Source organism: Corvus cornix, chromosome 4, assembly GCF_000738735.6.
Source record: "Corvus cornix cornix isolate S_Up_H32 chromosome 4, ASM73873v5, whole genome shotgun sequence".
Classification (NCBI taxonomy): Eukaryota; Metazoa; Chordata; class Aves; order Passeriformes; family Corvidae; genus Corvus; species Corvus cornix.
In genome coordinates, this window is record NC_046334.1 from 38,391,265 (window position 1) to 38,408,823 (window position 17,559).

Below are 17,559 nucleotides of genomic sequence, written 5' to 3' on the forward strand. Positions count from 1 at the left end.
CCTAGCTCTTTCTTTTCCAAGCCCAATGACATTAGATCATCAAGCAAGAAATTTTTGTCTCATAAATATTGTGTCTAAGCGACAGCTTGTCAAATTTTCTGAGAAGGGTCAGACCATAGAGTTGATCATAAGGTTTATGAAAATGTATCAAAGTAGGTTCAGTAGAAGCTTTTTGTGGATAATGGTATCTAAGGTTACTTTACTGCTTTTGGAGAGCATCTTTAGCCTGTCCTGAATTCTGTGTTAATGCCTTTAGGCATTGCTTGTTCACTTCATCTATTGTCCTGCAGGTAGCTTGGAAGGAAGCCATGACATTCTGTAGATGTGAGATGTGTGCAGCTATAATTATTGAAGAGTACAAGTGGAAAATAGAATTCTTTTATCTATGCCTAATTGCAGTCATATTACTTATTTAGATATAAATAACAAAATGATTTATAAAGAAATGTCAGCATAACCCTGCTGCTGATTACCACACTGATATTAAGGAGCTACACTGTCGTCATTGAATTACAAGAAACATGTGTGCGGTTTTGACAAATTCTTGCTCTTTTAAATGCCCTTGAATATTGCTGAAGTCAAATGGAATTAGGTATGTAGCCCAAGACCAGCAGAAAGAAGTTAAGTATGTCAAGAGTACTTAAATAGAAAAGTCCACAAGTTCTGTAGCTTCAAGCTTTAACCATTAGAACTTTCTCAAGGACAGCATACAATGATTCTTTCCCTGTCTTAATAGCACAATTTTTGGAAAACTGTGGTTTTCAAAGTAGGCAGTCTTCTTTCTTTCCCTCTGAAAGACTGAGTAGTTAACCTGGTCTGAGAACAGCTACATCTTAAATTCACTGAGCTCTGGATAAAATAGCAGCTAAAGATTTTTGCATGTGGTGGACTGACACTGGCTGACCCACCAAAGCCTCTCTATCACTCCCCTCTACAATTGGACAGGGGAGAGAAAATATAATAAAGGGTTTATTGGTTAAGATAAGGACTGGGAGAGATCACTCCCCAAATACCATCACAGACAAAACAGACTTGAATTAGAGGTATTGACTGAATTTACTAACAAAATCAGAGTAGGATAATGTGAAGTAAAATAAGACCTTAGAAACACCTTCACCTCTGCTCCCTCCTTCTTAGCTCTACCTCCTACCCACCAGCAGTGCAGGGATGCAGGGAATGTGGGCTAAAATCTGTTCATCACCCATGGCTTCTCCTGCTGCTCAGGGAGAGGAGTCCATGCCCTGCTCCTCCCATGTGAGATAGTTCTTCATGAACTTCTCCAACCTGAGTCTAAGCCACTAGCAACAGTTCTCTAGAAAGAGTCCTTCAAGGACAGGCTTCTGTAGTGTCAGTCCCCCACAGGGTCACAAGTCCTACCAGGACACCTGATCCAGCATGATCTCTTCTCTCCATGGGCCTCCCATATAGTCACAGTCTCCTCTCAGGCATCCACCTGCTCTGGCTGCAGGCTGCAGGTGGATCTCTGCATCCGCATGGATCTCCATGGTCTGCAGGACCGCAGCTGCTGCACCACGGGCTGCACCATGGGCTGCAGGGGAATATCAGTTCTGGCACCCGAAACACCTCCTGCCGCTCCTTCCTTACTTACCTTGGTGTCTGCAGAGTTGTTCCTCCATATGTTCTCACCCCCCTCTTCTCTGGCTGCAGTTACATCTGCACATAACTTTTTTTTAATCTTCTTCTTAAATATGTTATCTCAGAGGTGTTACCACCATTTCTGATGGGCCCAGCCTTGGTCAGTGGTGCATCCATTTGGAGCCAGCTGGCATTGGCTCTGCTGGACATAGAGGAAGCTTCCATCAGCTTCTCACAGAAGCCACACCTGTAACGCCCCTGCTACCAAAACCTGGCCATGCAAACCCAATACACTATATTAAAAAAAAAACCAAGCAAGGAGGAACTATAAGGGTGCCATGTTTGTTATTTGAAAAGAAAATTCTAGATGGAGAATTTGACCTGATAGAAGAAAATTAAGATCCATTCTTTTCCTCAACTTTAGATTGTACAGACCAACAGCTGCCATCTCCCCAGCTGGAATGCCTTCAGCTGCTTAGCAACATGGACCCCAGGTAACCTGCCTGTCAGGGGGGCCCTTGGCCTCATTGTAAGAGTCTTAGCTTTTCATCCTTTGAACAAATGCATTTCAGTCTTTTATTGAATGCTTATTTGATGAAAAATTGCACAACTAGCTTGGGGGAGAAATTCAAATCGTAGTCTGTCCTTCCCTCAGGTAAGTGCTCTACTCACTGAGCTTGAAAGTTTTTGGTCTGATGAGCCTTAAATTATTTCTGCACAGTGGCACAGCTTTGAGAGGAAAATTACCTGAAGTCTAATTGTTAGGTGTTCTAGGAAATGACAGACTTTTTTTAACATCCTAACACAAAGAAGAGCACTGAAGTGCATGTGAGAATGGCCTAGCACCAGCTCATTCTGCAAAGCTGTAAATTACACTGCCGTCCCTCAAAATTTTTAAAAGAAAAAAGAAACTTTCTGCTTTCCTGTGGAAGGAATAGTTATACATCAAACCCCATGAAGCTGTGTGAATGCTGAACTAATCTAGCAACTCCTTCAAGGTCTTGAAAGGCAATAAAGTCAGCCTCAGGCAAGTGAAACTGAAAGTCTCCTCTACCTAACACCTGTTCATGTGTCCAGATAAGATAGTTTAGACATTTAATGCAATGGCTCTGAATGTGAATTGCATTATGAGGACTCACAGCTCTCTGAAGGAATGGTCCAGTATACTTGGAAAACTAACCTGGGTGTAGAAATTCCTTTTTGGAAAATGCCTAACTCAGAGTCAGCTAACGCAGTGCTGAACTTCAAAGAATCAAGTATTATAATTTAAAATTCTCACTGGATGCTGATATTGGACTATTTCTTTCTTTGCAAAATCGGGTTCTTCATTTCCTTGGAAGTATTTCCACTTGTTTTCTTCTTCTTTTCTTCTGGAGAGACTGTATTTATTTAGACTAAAAACATTTTAAAGTTAACTCTATTACATGGTATTTTAGTAGACATCTCATATATTTTTAATAGGTAAATGAATTTATCAGCAGAGTTTTACTTTTCTCTGACTATCAAGATGACATTAGAGGCAGGAGGAGATCAAATCTTTGATTTAGTAATGATTTAAATGCTGTAATTTTAAATCACAAGGTGATTTTGTCACTTTTTTCTAAAGGCTACTGAGTGTTTTATGTTTTCTTAAGGTAGTTGAGTATTCCAAAAGCAACACAATGTAAGTTAAAAATGTGCTTTTGGGAGAAGAAAATAAACATAATGAACTACTGTATTGTTTTTCCTATCATGTTTCCAGAATTTATTGCAACTAGGGAATTAATTTCTAGCAGGAGAAAATTCTGCAAGAGTGTTTCCATACTACTATGGACTTGGGAAACATACGTTTTGCGTTTTTGTAAAAAAAACATACATTAGTGTTGCTGAATATTTGCATATTCATATAAGGACACAGAGTTATATAAAAAGACATTTATTGAATAAAGGTTAAAAGAGGGAAAAAGAAATCATAAAATGCATTAGAAATAAACCGATGCTGCCTAATTTACCTCTTATAATTACAGAAGTTAGATTATGTTTGAAAGCCTAAAATGTACCAACAACTTCTTTTTGTAGATTCCTTTAGTATCCAAGTTCTTTACATTTCTCAAATACCTTATATTAGCGGCATGGCCTCACATTTACCCATGCCTCTAAGGAGAGTTATCATGTTGCCTTCTACACCCCTCCAGGGTGATATACAATGGTAGTGTTTGGAAAATGTTCCAATATTCAACTTTAAGAATGCCAAACCAAAGCAATTAAGTTCTCTCTTAATTACTTATCTTGAAAACTATCCACACACAATTAATTGCCAGTATGGAAAAAGCAGTAAAAAATTAGCCTGACCAAAGCCACCAAAAAAAAAAAAAAAAAGGAAAAGAAGGAGAGAGAGAAAAAAACAACAAACAAACAAACAAAACCCTACCCTTAAGTATCCTTGATCTGCTTACATTTAAAAATCTTAAAGATAATTTTAGGCTGAAAAACCATAGCAGGGAAGTCATTTCCAGTTTCTTTATTTTCATATTATATATGTTGTTTTCATACAGATAGATATAGATATAGATATAGATGTATATCTTTGTGTAATGGTTTGTAGTCATTTACTCAAATGTAAACACCTCTCTACAGGATCCTTAGTCCTAACTTATCCAAGAATTAGTTTTGACCTTTTCTTCTTGGTCAAGATATTATTGCAATTACTACAGTGTCTTTCCAGGTATGCAAAGATATTTCTTGGGAGTTACTCAAACATTAAGTTTTTAATCTACCCCAACTTCGTAACTATTAAGGCAACAGTCAGAAAACTTTCCTTGTAATAAGTTTTAATTTTAGATACACATAAATGGCAACCATACTTCAAGCAAACACAGGAAATTTACCTGCTGCTCAGTATTAATTTGCAAATAAAACAAGACACATGATAAACGTCGACACAGATACCAGTCTTTGTGGTAAAGAAAGGAGTCAAAGCCGTAACAACTTTTCTCTGTACTGAACATTTTAAAGAAAGCCTGAGAGGATTTTACACCTGAAGAAGTCAGCTGATATGTAAATATAACCTAGAATATTCCATGTACTTCAAAAGTTAATTTGAAAAAAATTTACAAGACAAAACAGGAAAAGGCATTTAAACTTGTGTCATTCCAGGGAGATCCTTTTTATTCAAGGCCTGGATTTGGTTAATTTTTTTACTTTCTGAACTTCAGAAAACTCCTGAGAATGCTTTCTTAGGCACTTTTCTTTCCACCATAACTGAGGCCCATATCTCTGCTGCATTCTTGTCTGAGCAAGGATGCTGCATAAACTGAGATTCCAGTTCTGTACTGTGCCATACTCATACCTATCCATATTTTGAACCTTTTCTTTCCAAGTATATATAACTGCACATATATGAAATTTCTCACTTTCCACTTGACCCAACGACTCTTCTTACTTATTATTCTCTCATAAGAAAAAAAAATCTAACTGGTAGTGAAATTCACAATACAGGTGTACATGAAATTGCTGTGTCCCACAGCTCATCTATTTTAAGACCTATGTATTCTGTGAATAAAGAAAATACAGTACTGTATTGCAGAAATGGAAGGTAAAAAAAATGGTTTTTCTACACTGAAACAATATTCTACCCCCTTTTGTGACTCAGCATATGAAATTATACATTGTTTAAAAGATATATATTAGGAAGTGTGAGTTTTACTTTAATTTTTTAAGAGATTTTGCCTTAACACAATTCAAATAATGTTTAAGTATCACATGTAGAGAAAAAAATCAGGGAATGCTATGTCACAGAGGAGGTGATTCAAAAATCTTTTGGAACCAAGTGGTCTTTGTATTGCCAAAATAATGAGTGTTGGTTGCAAGAATGCCTATGAAATTTCTGTTTCACAAGAAATACAGCTCTATAACCATTCTGCATTACACAAGAGGGAGACTGTGTGTATTGTTTTTAGAAATGCCTATTCATCCTTGCGTTTCCTTCTTACAGAAGTCTTGGCTACATTTTCTATACTCAAAATGGAAACAAAAAAAGTATTTTTCTATTCTGTGGTAAATATTCAATTTGTATTGTCACCTAAGGTGTACAATCTCTGGCAATTTGATGTGTTGTTATTATTTGTAACAGTGTGGTAGCATAGAACTACCCAAAGTTTTTCAGCCGGTGAAACATACTTAGCACAAAATACAAAACTTACTGTGAAGAATTCATCTGTGTGTTTAGAATTCCATACTTTGGACTCTACAGCTTCCTAATGCCCTAATACTTATTTTTAGAGTTACTTCTCCTGCGAATTTGCCACTGAGGAAAGTTACTAGTTCTTGTCAAATTCCTGACAGGCTTTTTTGAGTGGGCATAAACCCAGAGGAGTTTGGTAGTTCTAGGCAATATAAAACTACGTTTTGAAGATACCTTGTGCATGTATAGCTGCACTATCATGGCAGCTATCACTCAGCTCATATACAGAGGTGAAATGTCATTCCTAACCTCTTCCAGTAACATCTGCTCCTGAGTAATCTTTAATAGGATATCCCAAACAGTGCTAGTATTCAAATGTAAAGATAATGTAGGAACCTCCAGCTGAGATAACTATTTTAATGATTACTTCAACATAATTTCATAGCATTTTTAGTTATAATTGCATTTGGAAAGTCAGGAAGCACAAGGATGTGTACTCATATGGCTGAATTCTGAAATACATCAACAGACTGTCTTCTGGTGCTCTAAGAGAAGTCATATAAGCTAAGAAAGAAGCTGTTTTGTAATATCTCACAAATAGCACATTTAAAGTGTATGGCATAGCCAAGGTGTTGTAGTCATTAGTGCATAGTAATCTAGTAAATGAAAATCCAAGCTTTAGGCAGTTCTGTCATGTTAGATCCAATGTGTCTTGCCTCCTCATGACTTTTAAAACTTTAGTTACATTTAGAGTTTACATTTACATTTAGTTACATTAGAGTTTACATCTCTCTGGATCTTCAAAGCCACTGAAGCACCAGCTGTGTGTGTCTCAAGTTTAGAAGCTTCTACTCAAAATCCATGCATGGAGTCATAGTTTAGAAGAAACAAATTTTCCTTATCTTCTTCTTACTTAATCTTGGATGATCTGATGTGAAATAATTTTTCTTTTCAAACAGCTACAGAATTATCAGATTAGGTTTTTGTGAAATGCATGAAGGTGTGTAAATTTTGTAGTTATGCAGTAGAGGTTTTCAATACCAAAGGTTGTGTATTGTTACACACATAATTAGAAAAATGAGGTCTTATTACCTTCTAAGAAGAACAGAAGAAACAAAACACATAAAGGGATATGATGATAAAATTAGGTAGTGCTGAAATTTTTAAAAAACAAATATAAGTTTGCACAAAATAGTGTCCTCATGGTTGTTATCTCTTCTTCATGCATCACAGTGCTGGGATTTTAAGGCCACACTGACTGATCTCATTGATCACTGATAGAGGAAAACAACTACACTAAGTCGTGCTCTGTGGTAGCTGTCCATGAAATTGTACATCTACATCAAAAATTCTTTAAAGGAGAATAAATGCATTTTATTCCCTAATGCCCTGTCCTTTACTCAAAAATTTCACTCTATAGGAGCATATACAAAGACATGTGTTCAAAAGATATAAAAATCAAAATTATTTGGTCTAGGAACAGTAATCAATATAAAAAAAGTGAAAAAAGTAAGTATATAATACCTAGGAACTCAAGATGCAATGAGTTCAGCTATGATGAATAGACTTTTTTGAAAGGCTTTTCCGTCTGAAAAAAAAAGCAGCTCCTTTTTAATAGAAGCATGCCAGATGCTTTAGCAGAACCTCCATTTGTCAATCTGATAGAAGACTGTGTAATTTACTGCCTGTGATGTTAATGATAGTGCCTAGATCTATGAAAAAGGTCTGAATCATTTTTTTACAGAAGCTTGGTGGGCACAGAATTACAACAGAAAGAGGAGACGAAGTCTTGAGATTGATGATGTGTATCATTCTGTTCTTTCAAGAAATATATGACCACTGTGATTCCATTGTAATAGACTCAACAAACCAATTTATGAATTAACAAGTGGCAATGTGAAGTAGCAGTTGCTAAAAACACCATGTGTTAATCAATGATTTAAGAAAACAGTTGTGCATGTGTAGAGTTCCATTCATAAAGAGCAAATAATTGAGGCTGCGTTTTTTGAAAGAAGAAACCAGTATCTGTATTTAGATCTGCGTGTTCTATTTCTCCAAGATCCAGAAACAAAAAGCAAAATTAATATAGGCACAATCTGCCAATCAAATTGTATTGAAATGCCAAATTAAGTACAGCCTTGTCCTAGTAACCTCACAATATGACATGATAAAGCTACCTACGTATTAGAGTTATTAAAGATACAACCCCCATTCTCCTTACTTTCATCATTCTAACCTCAGGCCTAAGCAGAAACAGGAGAGAAGATACAGGCAGGTTCCATCCCCATTTGCAAAAGCTCCTGACCACTGTCACTTGGGTTTTGGTTAGTGCCATGCCTGTTCTACAGCTGTACAATAGTAGCTATGAGAATATCTGGGGGGTAAGAGTAATTATGGATTATTCTATTGTGTAATTCGGAGACCATGAGACTTACACATATGAACATATACTTTGTGCTACTCTCTGAAAAATGAGGAATCTGTCTTGCCTTAAATATTACAAATAATGAAATAGAACCAAATTTAAACTGTGCTTTAAAATATTTTACTTCTTTTCAAAGTTGGCACGTCACTGGAAAAACATCCCAAATATTTTGTCCTACACATCAGTATTGAGTCAAAGCTACTTTTTTCACAAAAGCTTAGTTCAACATTTAAGATAGCCATACAATGAAAAATGAAAATTAAAACCCCATGTCATCTGTCTATTTCTACATATATGACTTCTGCTGAAGTGAATAAGCACTGTATTACATAACTGATGAGATAATAAAGATCCTGTTTTGTTTTTTTTTTTTCCCTATGCCTGCTGGTTAATTCTAAGATTAGTGTTCAGTTTAATGTTGAGCTTCACACAATGTTTCAGTATCATGTGGTAGATAAATTGTTGGAGTCCTGGGCATTAAATCAATAGGTCTTCTGTCTTGTTCAAATAACAAAGTTTCCCTTAGGCAAACCCTAGGCTGACACCCTAGTGTGAAACTCATTAAGTTTCTTGTGGACTAAAATATGACATGTTATCTAATAAATAATTAATACCAAATGTTATAAATACAAGGAAGTTTACTTAGTGGAGGAAGAGTTTGATTTCTCACTCTCTTAGAATTCAGTTTAGGGTTAATACTAACTTGGGACAATATAAGCAATTTCTGTTAAAAAATAAAATAAAGATAAATTTAGAAAAACCAGGCTGGATAATGGAAAACTGCTTCCAAATATATATATATATTTAAAAAGTTAGATGTCAAGATAGCTGCAGATGCAGATTAAAATATTTCTGTAAGAAAGGCAGGAAGAGGAGACAGAGAGAAAGAAAAATGGAAGGAATTATATAGCTAGCTGCACACTGTCATGCTAAACACCAAATCTGGCAGAGACTGTCATAAAGAAGGGCTTACTGCATACAACAACTTTTGAAGAAGCAGGCCTTAACAGAGTAGATGAAAGCCTGAATTTCAACAGTACTGTTTGCTCTGAACTCTGCTAACACTGCACTATCACCCCTCAAATTTTGTCTTAAATACATTTGTTTCTGAAAAGTCTGAAGTTAATAAGATAAAGTATGATGGAGACAAGTGGGTACAAAAGAGAAACTACCCATGAAGAAATAGGAAAATGGTTTGAGAGAAGTGCTGCAGAAAGATCATTATCAATCAGAAAAAAATACTGAAAAGTAAAGATTTTTCACCGTGGAGAAATACATAAAAGCTGATTTGGTGTGGAAAGGGTCTTCTTCAAAAAACGTAGAGATTGGTCATAATCAAAATCTGTTATATCTTTTCTGCTTTTTTTTGTGATCCATTTAAGAAGTAAATTGCAGAACAGAGAATATTATCTATAAGGAATTATTGCTTCCCACAGGAGAGGGTACACATTCTTAGCAGAAACAGGTATAAGGATAAAAGGAATGAGGCATAAAAGAAGTTCTATCAATAGGAGACAATGTCATATCATTTTACCATTTAAAATCACTCAAATTTCTCATGCACCTTACAAAAAGATTTTCTGCCAGTGCTCAATTCTTAAACGTTTTATTCAAACAAAATGCTGTGTTCAAAATGCCAGAGAAACTTGAGGAATATCTGTTATTTCATCAAATTAAAGGATATGAAAGGACAACAAAATACTGTGTTAGTTAAAAACAAAGCTCTTAAGAGGCTGGTTACTCTCAGAGAAAATGGCCTTTAATAGCCACATATATGAACACTGATTCTTTCAGTGCTTTTTCATATGTGTCCACCTACTAATCAACTGTAAACCCTGTGTTAGAACTGGCTCAAGAGCTATGACCTTCACAGCCTCTGACATCCATTCGAAATTGGTGATAACCCATTCTCATACGAGGAGACACAGAGAATGGGTTTAAACTGTACAGTACGATTTTTAGTAGAAACAAGTCTCACAAGCTCTTTGCTTCCATGCTCCTCTCCTGTTAAAGACAACAGTATTCAAAGTTGTGACTGATTTTCCAATTAAATGGAACTATTTTATATAAGCTTTAAAAAGGATGTAATTTGGTACCACAGTCAGTGTGATACGTGGTCCATGATTCTTTTCAAACTTTTTTTCTCCTTTTTATATTTCAAACAAAAGTGAATGCAGTGCACAGAGTTTTGCTATCAGAGGGATGACTATAACCTTCTGCACATTATATAACACCAAATATCATGAATCTTTGGCTACATTATAGATTTCATAATAAAACTCAGTTCTGGCAATTGTATGCATGAACAACCCCATTAAAATAAATGTAATTATTTAGATCGAATTATACATAAATATTTGAAGAATGACTACAAGTCTTATTGAACAGAAATCTCACAAAGGTTTGCTTTTGTGCTGTCTTAATTTACCAGTATCAGCTTAAAAGTCAAGTGGGTAACACATACTATCATATTTCAAATCAAAACCCAAATAATTTATTATTAAGTCTCCATCATTTTTATTTCTCCTCCAAGAACAAAACTCTAAAAAGACAGGGGGTTCTACCATAAGATTTCCATTTTTCACTTAAAATGAAACATAAAATGTTTAAGCTCACTATGAAGGTCACTTTTGAAAACTGATGCAGATCTTTAAAGTCTGAACAGTATGTGGAGCTGAAATGCTACCTTCCACTCCTACTGATTGAATGTTTTTTCCTTCTGCACTGCTGATGTGTGACTTCGAATTGTTTTCTGTCCATTCTGTGAAATACCAAACCATTACACGGAGATGCTGGCGATCATAATCAGGCATCAGCACCCTGAAGGCAGATACTTGGTTAACGAGTTTTTGCCCACTCTGCTAACAGAGAAGGCAGTTCTACCCCACTAAAATCCCGTGTGCATTCTCATAGCCTGTTGCCATCGGGACTTTGACGGAGCAGCAAAGATATTTGATAGTAAAAAAAAGAATACAAAATAAAAGCTGCAGTCAAAGAGTCCCATTAGAGAATTTGTAAGTAGCAAGCAAAATCAAGAGGATAATTTATGGCCAGAACACCAAAAAAAAAAAAAAAAAATTGCTTTATATTTAAAACTTTATTTTATTGAAAAATTTTAGATGCTTTTTCCATATAATGAAATTTTGCTTTATCTTAAAATGGCAATATTTCTTCACACCTTGATGTCTCTTTACAGCTTTTGCTCTGATTTAATAGAGAATTTGGATGCATAGTACTACACTGTGATCAGGGTTACCTAAGATCAGTGGTAACATGTTGAAAAACAAAAAAATGTTTCATAATTTTACTTCATAACCTTATGAAATACTTCATAAAAAATCTACCTGTTCACTTTGATCTTTGTTTTTTATTGTTTACATTAATTCAATTTCTTCACAAAAGCCATCTTTCAATATGAAGGTATCTTTAATTGTCTTTGAAAGTGTATTTTAATGGAATTTTCTCAGATAACCTTTAACAGTTTAAACAGGTTAAATTTTAATGTCTTTTATGTTGGAAAGGTGTTCAAAATATTATACTATTAAATGTTTAATGACATCATTATGGAAGATTTAGCTATTTTCAAACTAGACTCAGGAGGCCAGAGATATCTTTCCACACTACTTTTTGAATAGTTAAAGAGGTCTACTGAGATTTGTAATTTTTTTCAAAATTTAATAACATGGTTTAAGTTGCTGCTAGCTTTGCAAAATATAGTATTCTTACACAGATGTGATTGCTAATTAAAAAGTCTCCTGTGACTGCGAATGGGTTTCAGGGTGCTGCTTTTATTCATGTTTGTATCATTTAGGAAAATTTGGAGCATTCAAGTATTTGTGTATTCATAATTATAATGTACATAAAAGACTACCCTTAGTCCTAACTACTGCCTAGAACTATAAGAAAATCATATTTACGTGCAAGTGCTTTCAGTTGCTTATATCTACAATATTGTTGCCACTAAAAATTAATCTTTGATTCTTGCCAATCAATCCGATCGGTAATCACAATTGAACTGTATTTCTTCTGAAGCAGTCATTTGTTGAAATATCTACAGATCATGGTTACCAGGTATCCCAAGGGAGGGGAAAAAAGTTTATTTTGTGAATGATTGAGAGTACTTTAAGCAAACTTCTCATTTTCAGTGGGGGATGGAAATTGATAGGCCATTAACAGAAATCAAAACAAGAATGTCATAAGCTAACCTTCACATCTTTTGAAATGAAGAAATAGCAAAACATTTAAAATCATAATAATAGGAATGTGAGTGAAAAATACATTGTCACCTAAGTAATAGTAATTATAATAGAATACAGAAACAGAAGGTATTATAGGGATTTTTACAGACAGATATACTCCAAAAGAACAATTCATTCTCTCTTATTATGCAGTTCCCACGTAACTGTGTTAAAACAAAACTCAAATGTAATATTTGTAAGGCATGTTATAATTAACTTCTTTCTTGCTTCCTTCAAAATTTACAGAGAAAAGCACCATGATAATAATACACTGTGTACATTTATCTAGGTAAGTTCTATTTATTGATTTTTTAAGATCAATCCCCTGCTAAAAGATGTGGGGTTTATTGCACTACTAGTAAAAAAAAAAAAAAAAAAATCCAAACAGTATTTTAATACTATTTGGGGAATTATTAGAGTAGAATTATAAAAAATATACAGAAGAAAATATTGAAGTCACGCTAATAGGGAACTTTTACTTTTTGACAAATATTTTCCTCCTTTTCCATTTCTCTCTCTCCAGAGTGAACTTTGGATTTTATAACACTTATATGTAAGCAAAGTTCACAGACTTAAAGAAATAAGTAATTAAATCAATAAAATAGCTGTTTTAATATACTGCCAAGTAATATATACTAAAAATAACACATTTTCAACTGAAAGTGCAAATAGAAGCCTAAACAGTCTAAAAAAAGTCAATTCCTATCTAAGAAAATCTACAATAAGGAAAATGAAAAAAAATCTGTAAGTTTTGCACTAACCACCAGAGTGATATTCCTATATGTTATACTTTAGCACAGCCTAAATTACTACTTTAAAAATAATTTTATTCATTTCCCCATATAACCTTTGTGAGTACAGAAATTAAACAACTCAATCTCTTCAGGAGAAATGGTATTGAGGATGTGTTGCTAATATTCATTTTACTTTGCTAGCTGCCAATGTGTCTGTATATGTGGAAGTATGTATAATTCAGAAATTTATGGCATGGGCAAAAAATGCATGCACCTGTATATACATTTAGTGCACCATTTTCAGTGCTTGAGATCTGAAAACCCCATACTAATGGCCAAGATCATAAGAAAGAATATGTGGCATATAAAAGGAAGAAATGTATTGTCAAAACCCACAGCTTTATCAGATGTATATCTCAGCTAAAGCTGCAGTCCTGTGTTATAGAACAGATAAGCTGATGACAATCTGCAGAATTTTTCCATAATTTTAAATCCCCTTGCAAGAATTCCACCTGCAACACAGCTTTCTCTTCCTTGCTTTAGGACAATGCTGTGCAGATGAGAATTTTTGCCTGAAAGGTTCAGTAATAAGACAAAAAAGATGAAAACATTAGATCGCTCACTATAGCAGTTAGATCTGAAATTTTGCTTCTCTTGGATTGCATTAACAGTGGCAGAAATATTTTTTCTTGCAAGTGGATTATATGCTTGATAAATTATCAGAAAGCTCTAAAACTCTAAAGCTAAGAAAAATCTTTGGGTAAAATATGTAATCATTCCTTATTCAAGGGCAAAGTTTTAACAAAGACAATAATGCTGTGGGTTTTCAAGTAAATAGGTGTATTTTGGGGTGGGTTTTTGCTTTTTTCTTTCTATATGTAGTCAACACAAATGTCCATATTACTTCATATATTTTATACCAAAATTATCAGGTAAAAATTAGAAATTTGGGGATTAATACAGAAATAACAGTCAGCTTAGAAGCTTCAATGTAATTTCATATATCAGGTTTCAGAGGTGCAACTGCACTAAGTGTTCCATAAAATTCGTTTGAAAACCCACCATGAACAAGGTGCTGGCAAAACATAGTTATTAGATGCAGTAATTAATTATTCTTAGAGTCATTAAACTCTTTTAGAGTATACTAAAATACAGAAGACCAAAAATATCCTTTGCTCTGATGTATTTTCGGATTTTATTATTTTTTTATTTTATTTTTAATCGATAGACCCAGGACCAATCTCTGATTTCAGGGGGAAATCAAAAGGAAAATGCTGATTTTTACATCTCCCAAAATGTCAACTCTAAGCTTGTGATATGCATTTGTTAATGAGAGTTCAAGACTTGACTATTCCTTTCTCTCTAATTCAGTTGATTGGAAAAGACCTGCATTATGAAGGTAAAGAATGAACATTTGCAACTGATCAGTAACATGCAAAAAGTGTGTAATAATTTTGAAGTCTAGTGATAGAAAATAAGAACGCAGAATTGAAAGTGGGGGGAATGAATAATAAAGCAGGCCATGCTATTTCAGACAACCAAAATTTGCCAATCCAGACAGCTATAAACACCCATGAGAACAAAAAGATGTCACTGCTGATACATAAAGCAGAAATGTGGCTTTTGATTTGTAGAGCCTAATTTTATTACAATTAAATTAAATGCTAAGTGAATCATCAGAGTTATACTTCTGGACATATGAGGACAGACTGTAAATTTGAACGTGTAGCAAACACAGAAGTAACTAGGATTCCGGTTCAAGTAGCATATTGAGAGTTAGGGAGGAAAACAAAGCCATAGAGTCTCCTGACAATAAACATAAAGGTATAAGTGAACTGGGAACAACCTGGGAAGAAGTTTAAGATTGGGCAGGAGACTAGCTTCTGAAGAAACTCTTCTTTTTCTTGTTCGCCCTACTGCCCAAGAAGTAACACAGTAAGATAAAAATTTCTGCACAACAGTGTAAACAGAGTATGTTAGACTGAGCTCACTGTACAATGACATTAAAGTTTCAATACTCTGCTACAGTTTTTGTTTTATTTATAAAAAATATTTCTGAGATTTAAATTATTAAAAGCAGTAGAAACAAATTCAAAGATACTTCCTTTTGACATTTTGGATAGATAGAAAAATTCTGCAGATGTAAAGAAAGGTAATACAGTTTTTTAGGTAGTGATTCTCAATTTTTTATCAAGTCCACAGGGAAAACTGCAATTGCTCCCAGACCATTCTTCAGATGTTGATATGCTGTTATTACTGCACAACTCTAAGCTAAAAAATAGGAAGTGTAGCAAAAGACTATCTCATCAGAACCCTTAAACAAACATTTTCAGCAGGCTTTTACAATAATACAACACAGTCCCAGAAAATTACTGAATAAACTTATGTATTCATTTAGACATATTTTTAGTTTAGTGTACTAGAAAATTCCATTTTCTATAAGTAATAGTGGAATTAAACAGTGCAAATTCTGCCATTTTCCAAATGTGTAAGATTGCTTTAGCAATGGTGTTCTTAGTTAGGGAGCATGAATGACGGGACTGAGTCCTAAATTCAGTTCTTTTATGTAAAAGAATCAAATGCTCTATCATGACATAAAAGGCCAGTGTTAATACATGTGACTCAACACACAGGGAAGTACTGTACTAGGAGGAGTATCTCTAATGGGTTGACCAAAACCAGAGCAACAAAAACATGTCATTTGTTCATTGGATAGTCTGTGCTGATGGTATTTCCCCTCAACACACATGCTGCATTTCAGGGAGCAGCTTACATTTCACCATGCGTCTGCACAGCACCTAGGGTAAATACTATGGGGTTTTCCTGCTTCTGTTTCATCAGTTTAAGAGACATTTTTTCTTCAAGCGTTAATAATCTCATCTCAAAAGGTCTAAAAGCCACTTCCCCCAACATAGCTCACTAAGAAGTCTATCTTCCTGACCCCAATTCTTTTCGATTTAACACACATCATTAACAGTGTCATAATTAAAGCCTAGCTGAATTTCTCTTGTAAACCTTATTTCAAGAATTTTATAGAAATGTCAATTTGCCATAATTATTTCTCTAAAGTAATGTAATTGTCATTTCCTGTACCATAAAACTTGATATTCAAACTTTCTTAGATATTTCAGATAAAGTTCCGGCATCATATGGAAGAACAGAATATGTCATTCTGAGCCGCATTTGGTGAACTGTACTTCAAAATCAAACATCTTATTCCCTCATAACACAAATTATTAGTGTATATTAGAAACTAAAATTACAGAGCAAGCTAAGATGCCTTCCCACATATAAAGAGGCAGATGTTCCTAATATGCTCTCAAATGTGGGCATACATTTCCCCAATAACTGTGAAGGAGGGAAAAAAAGCATTTCAATGTGTATGTGGGGACAGCCACATACACAGTGTTGCTTTTTCTCCACCTTGTTATTCAGCTAGATGTAGAGATTTTCCTAAAAAAAAATTTCTCACACATTTTTAGCGTTTTACAGATAATCTTACAATTTGAAATCAGTTAATTCAAAGAAAATAGGGAAACTTTTCCCACGAACACAGGTGATAATTTCAGCTACACTGCTTTTGTGGAATTCGTCTGCTATCAGTCACCAGTGTTTAATTATTCCTGCTTTTAGGTCATCGTCTTTCACTCAGCTCTCTATAGCTCAGTAATATATTACAGTCATTTCTTCCAGTATTGATCTTTCTGTTGCCATTCTTGCGTCAAGGTTATAAGACTGCACTGCATATCCACACAGAGTCTAAAATTAGAGGTAAATAGAACTAGCATGTTAAACAGCTTTGTACTACATCACACTCATTTCTGAAATTACTACTGAGTTTTTTTCCTACTGCGTATTCAGTGTAGATTTAGGACGCTGTTTGTAGCTAGACAAAAGTATATGGCTTGAGAGTGGTCTCTCTGACTTGTGTCTTTCCCAGCATGATGCTGCTAGAGCTAACATAAGCAGAGTTCTCTGAAATACTTTCATAAGAAACTAAAGACTTGAGTCATTCTTTAGGAAAATTATTTTCCATAATATCATATCACTAAATAAATTAAGAAAGGCAGTTTTGGTGACTGCATGTTAAAAGTTTCGAGTACCAGCCTCACTGGATAGAATATTTTACTATGATAGTTTCTGCTGCTCTGTTCTCACACATGTCTGGGATGGCTGGATAAACTCCAGCATGCTAGCTTTGAATTTCATCATGTTGTGTTACCTTGGCCCTGCCAAGAATTGACAAAATAATGAACATAAATACCACAAAACAAGCCCACTTTCCAGAATGCAGCAGTGTCTCCCAGCCAACCAGAACTGACAGAATATAATGCTTTGGAATTCTGCTTTGCCTTATGTAAACCTTAAACAAAATTAATGAACTGTTCTTTGTGCTTTCCAAAC